Source organism: Mesocricetus auratus, unplaced genomic scaffold (assembly GCF_017639785.1).
Source record: "Mesocricetus auratus isolate SY011 unplaced genomic scaffold, BCM_Maur_2.0 Super-Scaffold_100018, whole genome shotgun sequence".
NCBI lineage: Eukaryota > Metazoa > Chordata > Mammalia > Rodentia > Cricetidae > Mesocricetus > Mesocricetus auratus.
The window spans coordinates 31835477-31843025 of record NW_024429199.1 but is presented as its reverse complement, the minus strand read 5'-3'; positions in this window follow the sequence as shown (position 1 = coordinate 31843025).

Below are 7549 nucleotides of genomic sequence, written 5' to 3'. Positions count from 1 at the left end.
TTAAGTAAGATTAGAGTTTATTCCTGGGGAATCTAAGTTCCTTGTTGGAGAGTTTAACAACTTGAAACTGAAAGTTTCACATACATTTTAAACAGCCCCTTTCCCTTCACTGCCCACACACTTACCAAAATAAACAAGGGTACCCAGCAGGCTTCTCTCTGATTTGCATAGCAGGGAGAGTGATGCAAATCCTCACATTTGGGTTATTTCAGCCCTTGGGGAGATGATGAAGGGTTCCTTTCCTCAAATGCCCTTCAGCATGATGTCCCTGCCAGAGATTTCTCTAAATCTCTGTGGCTGTTAAGTGAAGATATTGGAGGACTTACAATTCTGACTTAAAAAGTTGGGGAGATGGTTCCAGCTTTGATTTTTTGCAATAAGAAAAACCCTAATCCTGAGTGGAAAGTGAGGACTTGTAGATTAGCATCAGCTGTGTCTTCTGCCTCACTCCACCCTTCTCCTGGCTTGTGGGGCTGCATCATTCCCATCCTTGACTCAAATTTATTACATTCGTCCACTCTTCTTCCCCCCACACAAGAAAAGCAGAGCCAGATGTTCCTCGCCAACCTACTGTAACAAAACCAGAGGAATGACACATGCGAGTTAGTGCAGAGGTCAGCAGAGCATGTGGTCAGAAGCAGGTAGATACCAACCCCTGGTCTACTGTGGGAAACCTATCGTTTCCATAACCCTGTGCAGCTTCTCATCCTACTCCAAGCCCAAAGCAGCTAGGCTGTAAGTGATGCATTCCGGATCATGTGCATGACTGGATTAACAAGGACTGATGCTAGCAAATTAATTGTAGAGAGAAGTGGGAGAAAGGGGAAGGGATTCCTGTCTGCAGAACTCTGGCTCTTAGCCGGCAAATGTGATTGGCCCTTACTTCAGGTGATGACTATTGCACTTAGGAACTGCACATGCACACAGTTCCAGAGTGATGAGTGATTCAGGATGGTTCTCACTTCTGTCTGTTCCCAAGAATATGACAAACTAAGGTGCTTTTTGATTTACTCAGCAACTAAGACAACACTGTATAGTGGATTCCCAGGCATCATTAGGTTATGATGCTCAGCCATGGACTTTCAAAGACTCAAATTCTGACCCCTAAATAATTATCTTCATAGGTTTTTAGAACAAGGATATTTTCTTTAAAAAATTGTCCCATCATGCATGCAATGTCTGACTCTGAGCTATGTTTCTATGATTTCTCAGATTTTGTTTCTTCACCTGTCTATGTCTTTGGCTGATCCTAAGTTAAGGCATCCTCATAGCAGGACTTAGTCCTATGGGCCTTTTCAGTAGTTACCCCTCCCTGAAGACTAAGCATAGTCTATCAAGCATATCAGTAAAACCTAATGTCATAAAACCAAATCACTTACATTTCTTTTAAGAATCCTTCCCCAACCTCAAGAGGAGTCTTCTAGATGGAGCCACATACACGTGACTCACACTTACTCTACAAAACCAGTTGGGACATGCTGATGAAAATTAAGGTGAGCATTGCCAGAATATCTCACAAATAAAGGATTAGTATCATCTAAAGTCAGCACAGATGTGTGAAAAATCATATACTTTCATTGGAATGATAATTAATAAACATTGTTTGATGTTTAGTTAATAGAGCCAGTCAACATTTCAAACGAAGGCATTTACTAGTTTTAACTTTTGCTTTCTCTTACACACTGTTTAAATCTTTTTCTTTCTTCCTTCCTCCCTTTCTCCCTTCTTGCTTTCCTTCCTTCCCTTCCTTCTCCTTTCTACTCCCTATGTTCATCTTCAGCAGCATCATTTCTTCGCTGTCACTTTTCAGAAGTCTTCGGAGCAGCAGCCTGCTTCCCTTAGTGAGCCCTGTGATAGTATTTATTCTTGGTTTCTCAGCCACAGACAGTGCCGATAAACAAGTTGTCTTTTTCAACTTAAAGGAATTTCCTGAAAGTCCATTATTCTTACCACCAAATAAAGGGGAGATACATTTGAAGGAAAAGAATTAGCGGCACCAATGAGAGCCTCAAGCAGGCTTGTTCTGTCATTCTTGGGTTGTGGAACTGGGCCCTGTAGAGGCTCTTCTCATGCCTGCCTCTCCGGTACCTGGACCACCTCTCTTTAAGTGGAGACTCAGGAATGCCACCTTATCTGGCTATGATCTGGTCTCAAGCCTCCTTACTCAACTTACTTAGCCAAGCCAAGGCTTAGAACTTCTGGGAAATGCAGCTTTCTTGGGGGTGTGTGACTATTTCTTTGTTTCATTAAAGATAGACATTTATTCCATGAGTCTTAAGATGGGAATGTAAGTAAAGCAAAACCTATGCTTCCTTCACTATATTTAATTGGAAATTTAATTTGGAAACAAAACATTGTAACTCATTTGAAATTGTAAACAAAACATTGTAACTCATTTAAAATTGTAAACAAAACATTGTAACTTATTTGAAATTGTCTTTTGTTTACTCTTTTTTTCAATGCTTGCTTGCTCATCGCTGACTTGGTTAGTCATACACACCCCAGAGAAAACATGTACTTTGATTGCTAAATATCATTGAAAATTAGATTTTTTCTTCTTTTTTTTATTTCTGCAATGTTCCCATACATTCTTGGTTCTTGTACTCTCTTCAGTTTTCTTCAATGGTTTCATAGGAAAGCACCCATCTGGATAGACAAATGAACAGGTTCAATGTTCAAATCAGGGAGTAAGTCACACACCATCAAGCAGTGGTCAACTGTTTATTATATGCTTTCAGAGTGCTGGTGATCAAGACAACCTTTGTAGTTATACTTCCCTCTCATGGCAGGATTGATGGAGTGGTGAGAGTCAGGATGCGGGTGATCTATTTCCACATTACACAAAGGTTGGTGAAAAACAACCACAGTACTTGGTAAAGAAAGGCAAGTTCTGTTGGTGAAAGTTTAATTGTTTTCAATTTTCACTTCACTTGGTAGTTCATTCCATCAGGCTTGACTGCAGAAATCAAAGTTGAGTGTGGGCTACAAATCATTTGGTGCCATTTTAAATTTTTCTGCTTTCTTCAGAATATTAATTGTGCTGCTCTAGATAGCTGCTTTTTTGTAGGCAGGCATAAATGAAGAGTCACTGAGCCTATTTCTTTCCCAAAGGTATATACTCAACCCCATAATAGTCTCAGTTACTGCCTTGCTCTTAATCTCCTATAGGCATTGATTTCCCAGATACCTTTCATAATATACCAGCTTTAAAAATAATTCTGCCAGTCCACAAGTATGAGCATTCTCTCTATCATCTAGAATCTTCATTGGCATTTTCTTCAATCTCTAAGTTTTTATCATGGAGGTCTTTCACTTCTTTGGTTATATTTACTCCTAGGCATTTTGAAAACTATCATTAAATAGACTTATTTTTTTCTGGTTTCTTTCTCAGCAAGATCATGATTGGTTTGTAGGAAGGTTACCAATCAATTTTCCTGTGTTGGTACAAAGGTGTACTTATTTAAATTTACATTCTGCATATGAAAGAAAGCATATGCATATGTAGATGGAATTTGGAGTTGGAGATATTTGAAGGAGTTGAGGAAGATCTGCTGAGTGTCTAAATGGAGTTGTAGTTGACATGAGCATTAGTAGTTAAAAACTGTTCATAGCCTCAGAAGTGTATTGAAATGAAACTGAAATTGAGATAGTCCCCAAGTGCTTGGCAACCCTAGAATGAAAATGAGGAGCTGGGACTAGGTGGATGTCTGCGGATGGATGCTCGGGGAACACTGGGCACATGTACCCCAACAGGATGCCCTGAGGACAAATGCATTCTCATTTGTGCGTGACAGCCTTGAGCAATGCAGTCTTAGCAGCTTATGGCCTTGTCAATGAGCTGCCTTGCCAATCTTGCCAATCTTGCCAATATGTAACACACTGTTTCTTCAAATCATGATGGACAAGATAAAGGCACTTCTCGTTAAATCAGAGATGCTTTTAACCTCAGTTGTGCTATTAAGCTTTTGCCAGGTCATGCTTGGAGCCTTCTAAACCATCCTGGAAGCCCTTCTTTTGCGCACTACTTTTTGAGCTGTAAGTTGTCTGTCGGTTTCTTTAGATCTGTGGTGGTATTCATGACAACGCAACCCCCCCCCCAAGGCTCATGTATTTGAATGCTTGGTAATCAAGGAGTGCAACTATTAGAAAGGATTATAAGGATTTAGGAGGTGTAGCCTTGTTGGAGAAGGGTGGCATTATTGAGGAAGTATGCCACTACTGTGTGGGTTTTGAGGTTTTGAAAGCCCAGGTCTGGTCTCAGTCTCTGTCTGCAGCCTGGATATCAGAATGAAGCATTCTCAGCTATTGCTGCAGGGCCATGCCTGTCTGCTTTGTGCCACGATGATCAACACTAACCTCTGAAACTTAAGCAAGCCCTCAATTAAATACTTTCTTTTATAAGAGTTGCTTTTGACTTGGTCGTGGCGTCCCTTCCAATCAAACAGCAATGAAGACTAGCTCTGACCAATGGCTCCCAGTCCATAGGACGGTTGAGTTCCTTTATTTCCTTGTGACTCTCAGGCCCCTTGGAGCTAGAAAACTCTTCAAACAAGCTTTCAAAAGTTATTAAACAGGAATCAGAGACTTAGTGTGAACATCCACTGGGATTGCTATAATCTCTCATATAGCCTGGGAGCTGTTTTACGTGACTGGTGCCTTTTGCGCTAGCTTCCTGGAGGGGTTTGGATTGTATACTTGAAACCAGGGAATGAATACAAATAGGGTGGCTTTATTGTCGTTTGCACTGGGGATCCCAATACACTGTGAGCGTAGTGGTTTTTTCCTAAGTAACTGAGCACTGGGACATTTGTGGCTGAGTCTTGGGGGAGGTGTGACTGTGAAACTGACTTACTTGGGTGACTCTGAACAGGGTAGATTTGGCAAAAGAAACATAGCTTTCTCCCCTCGTTCTATTGTGACCTCAAAAAGAATTGTCTACTTACTTGAGTTTTCTTCTTATTTTTAATAAATTGTAACATTTGGAACAGAGCACAAGAGTTCTCTAGTTTAGCCAGGTAGGGTAACACATGCCTTCAATTTCAACACTTGGGAGGCAGAGGCAGGCAAATATCTCTGTTATCTGGAAGCCTGCTTAGTCTCCACAGTGAGTTCTAGGCCAGCCAGGGCTACGTTGAGACCCTGTCTCAAAAATAACAACAACAAACAAACAAGAAAAACCTATATTCTAGTTTAGGACTCTAAGCTGTGAGTTTCTATTTAAAACACTTTAAAAGGCAGGATCTGTGACAGGTGGGCACCTCGTAGATGCCAGATCTAGTGTGTCCCAAGATCAGATGTCAGGAAAAACAAGAGCAGCAAAGGACATTACTTTAACTTCTCTCATTAGCCCCGATGTGAAATTATCACTAAGCACCACCCTCCTGGCCCCATGGCCTTTTGTCCAGTAGCTATGAGGCAACAGAAGATGGGGTGTCCTCTGCTTCAGCCAGAACCCCTCCGGACTGACCTTTGGAGGGAATAATTACAGTGCAGTCCTGGCCTGTCAGGCTCTGGTTGGCCCTATGCTGTCTGGGTCTCACAGTCCTCTTGTTGGTCCAAGCACATTAAATACCACTCAGCACACTCTCTGTCCCTTCAGACTCTGCCATCTGCATGTCGAGGTGCGAGGGTGTATTTAGTGCATCCTCAAACTCTCCAACAGATTTCGTTGTTAACACAACTGACAAATCCATGCATTTTAAAAGGAAGGACGGGGTGGGCAAGCATAGATATTACTTTCAACATTTCATCAGAAATGAGTGAGATACAGACGGGAGATCAAAATCTTGGCTGTGAAATAATGACTTAGTACCCAAGGTTCTGTTCTGTCACAGGGATGGAAAAGGCGACTGATTTTTCCCAGAGTTCCAGGGCCTCTTAGTATGTCTGGATTGGAATAAAAATTGAGATTTACCCCCATCTCCTTTTCAGATTGTCTGTAGCATACACACCAGACGTGGTATTTCAGGATAACCACCAAGAGTGTTGAATGCCATATGGAGAATGCATTGCATCTTAAAATTGGCCATCATTCATGACCACACACATGCTTAGGAAATGGAATATACATATACGATTTGGATAGTCATGGGACAGCATTTTACTTGGAGCAACATATGAATAGAAGGCAGTAGACTCTCAGGGAAGACCCCAACATTCTTAGCTGGGTGTATCTGTTTAAGAAATACCAGCTATGTACATCCCTTTGATCAGATCTTATTCTTTAATGTGTTCTGAGACATGAGATTCCCACCAGGATCCAATTTATAACCCTTCTACAGCTTATTCCATCTAAGTTCCTGCCTTGCTTTCCTATTAAATACATCAATAAAGTTCAAATACTTTACGTGAATTATATGGCTCCCTATTACCAGGCTATTCTACAACTCTAGATTCCCGTTCTAATATTTCTCTCCCTGATTCATCACTATTTCCTTCCTTCCTTCTTTTCTTTTTTCTTTCTCTTCCTTTCTCCCTTGCTTCTGTCTGTCTGTCTTTCACTCATTCATTCTTTTTTTGTCTGCAAAGGACATATTTATTGTCGGATATGCTTCACACATGTCTCATTTAAATAGTCCCTGGGAGAAAGGTTACAACAGAAAAAAGTTTTGTTGTCTTTTTTTTAACTTTTGATATTATTTCCTTCCTTCCTTCTTTTCTTTTTTCTTTCTCTTCCTTTCTCCCTTGCTTCTGTCTGTCTGTCTTTCACTCATTCTTTCTTTTTTTGTCTGCAAAGGACATATTTATTGTCGGATATGCTTCACACATGTCTCATTTAAATAGTACCTGGGAGAAAGGTTACAACAGAAAAAAGTTTTGTTGTCTTTTTTTTAACTTTTGATATTATAACTCCAACATTTTTCCCTTCCATTTTCTCCCAAAAACCTTCCATATTCCTCTCTCTGCTCTCCTTCAAATGCATGGCCCTTTGTTTTTTATATTAATTGTTATTGCATGCATATACATATACACATAAACATATACATATACATACCTACATACATACTAAATACAACTTTCTCAGTCCGTATAATGCTACTTGTATGTATGTTTTTAGGGCTGACCACTTGGCAATGGACAATCAGTCTGTTGTGCTCTTGCCTGGGGCAGACCACCTCTCCCATTCCCAGATTTCTATAGTTCATTGTGTAACGCTCTTTCTTAGCCTTCTTTCCATCCCTACAATGTGTCACTATTACTTCCTTAGAGCCTTTGCATTTTCTGTTCCTTTTACATTGAGTGTGCCCCTCATGTTCCGAGACTGGTTGTTTCTTATTCTTTAGGGCTCCTCTGTAGTCACAACTCCAGAGAGGTCTTTCCTAATTCCCGATCATGGGTCTCCCCACTGCTCCGTCATATGGGTTTCCTGTTTCTTTTTTCTTGTCATTTGATAGCCCAACAAACTGTTTGTCCCTCTCCTCAGCAACCATGCAAGCCCCATGGCTGCAGAGACATGGTTGAAACTACTTAAGACCCCATACCAGCTAGTTTATATTTGTCAACCTAGGGGCTACTTAGATGCTGGCTGCAAGTCCCGGTGGATGTCTTG